Source organism: Nicotiana attenuata, unplaced genomic scaffold, assembly GCF_001879085.1.
Source record: "Nicotiana attenuata strain UT unplaced genomic scaffold, NIATTr2, whole genome shotgun sequence".
Classification (NCBI taxonomy): Eukaryota; Viridiplantae; Streptophyta; class Magnoliopsida; order Solanales; family Solanaceae; genus Nicotiana; species Nicotiana attenuata.
Window position 1 is genome coordinate 109139 of NW_017671191.1, and position 1866 is coordinate 111004.

At 27.6% G+C, this 1866-nt stretch overlaps 1 protein-coding gene across 1 annotated transcript in view; it reads right to left on the reverse strand.

The window, feature by feature from the left end:
• The window catches only part of LOC109206566 (receptor-like protein kinase HAIKU2), a 4592-nt gene extending 3845 nt beyond the window's left edge, over positions 1 to 747 (reverse strand). The window contains exon 1 of the mRNA XM_019369402.1: positions 426 to 747. The gene's annotated coding sequence lies outside the window, so the exon portion shown is untranslated. The remainder of the gene's footprint in view (positions 1 to 425) is intronic.
• Positions 748 to 1866: the final 1119 nt, after the last annotated feature.

The window sequence follows — 1866 nt, forward strand, 5'->3', positions numbered from 1 at the left end:
AAAAAAAATGGATAGTAATATAACCAAGAAGATTGAAATCTTGGATCAATAGCTGTAATAATAACAACCTTTTAGAAACTTATTCATAAATGAACAATACCATAGAAACTTTTTTTTTTCCCTAGAAAATTAGCATACTATAATAGGCAAACAAGAAATAGGGAAATGAACTGATTGAGAGAAAACAAACAGCTCATAATTCAATCATAAGTACTAAAACATAGACAGAGATATCCAGAAAACAGAAAATAATTAAGAAATAATCATAAGTAACATGCATCTTAGTTGTTAAGAATCATCTCAAGTACACAAATATTTTGATGGACCATTTATGCAGTTATTAGTACATAATAATGAAGTATATAATGGTGGAAATTAAGACTAAAAATAACAAATGAACAAGACTTAAAGGGAACATGAGTTACCTGAAATAATAATGATAGTTTCTACAAAACTGAAGTTTTAATCTCACAAAATCATGCAGCTTCAAATATTTGCCTCTTGAAACTTTTTGTTTTCTTTAGTACACCAAAAGAATTCAAAAGTTGAATGAGACACCAAAAGCAAAACGGAAGTTGCAGTGTCACCAGATATATAAAAAAAAAAAGAGAGAAAAAGAAGTTTATGAAAGGAAAGAGTTTGTTAGTTTAAGTCCAGTAAGTAAGAGGAAAAAGGTATTATTAGTAGGAAGGCAAAAAAAGACTAGAAAAAAGACAAGAAAAAATAAGGAGAAGGGAGAAGAGGAGAGGAGATAAGGCAAAAGACAGGGGGGTGATGGTGTTTGTTTAGTGCATAATTAATGAAAGAAACAATGTCTGAAGGTGAAGGCTGAGCTATGCAAAGAAGAAGGTGACAAAAATTGGATAAAGAAGCTTTTCTAAAGGAGAGTTGTAACAACCTTTAAAACCCACATATTCTACTTTGATTTGGATTAAGACCTACGATTTTGGGGAGAATTTTAACTCTTATATATTAAAAAGAACAGTCCGGTGTACAAGCAATTCCATCATCACACAAAATATCGTACGTAAAGGATATAATGGAGATATACTATGCTAAATATTAGTGGTTATTTTTACAATGCGAATTCGTAACCCATAAGTTACATGAAGACAATTTTAACCATTATATATTGGCAAGTATAAAAACAGTCGAGTTAGCAATAAAGATATGATTGGATGAATGAGATCTTTCCATAATAATGAAAGTTATGAGATTCAAAATCTTGTTGCAAGGGATGTTTCCTCCTTTTAAGGGATCATATGTGGCAATTAATCAGACCAATAATCCTAAATACCGGATAATTATAAGATATAACTTTATATCACAAATGAAATTAACTTAGAAAATAAGGCAGATAACTTTTAAATTACACAGATTATGTACAAATTAATTTTCATTATTCATGGATATAAGATATACTTATATCTTTATAATTTACTAATTTATATCAACATATACAGTCATTGATCCCAAAAAATCTCAAAAAGATATGAGAGATATTCTTGTCAAATTGCAAAATTAATCGTAGTAGTAGTTTCACATATCACATAAAAATAAAGCACCAATGTTTTATATGGTCGATACTCGTTTAAGTTTTTTCGACATTATTTTAACGGGTTGAATAGCTATCTTACCATTTACAGAGTGAAATTAATACTTATTATTTTAAAAATATTAAGTAAAATCTTCAAGAGGAAAAAACTTACATTTGTCACATTAATTGTGAGAGTATTTCGTAATAAGCTTTATATTAAGAAATTAACATTTCATTTCTATATATATATATATATATATATATATATATATATATATATATATATATATATATTATTTGTCCATTTTATTGTGTTGCTAGTGGTGGTA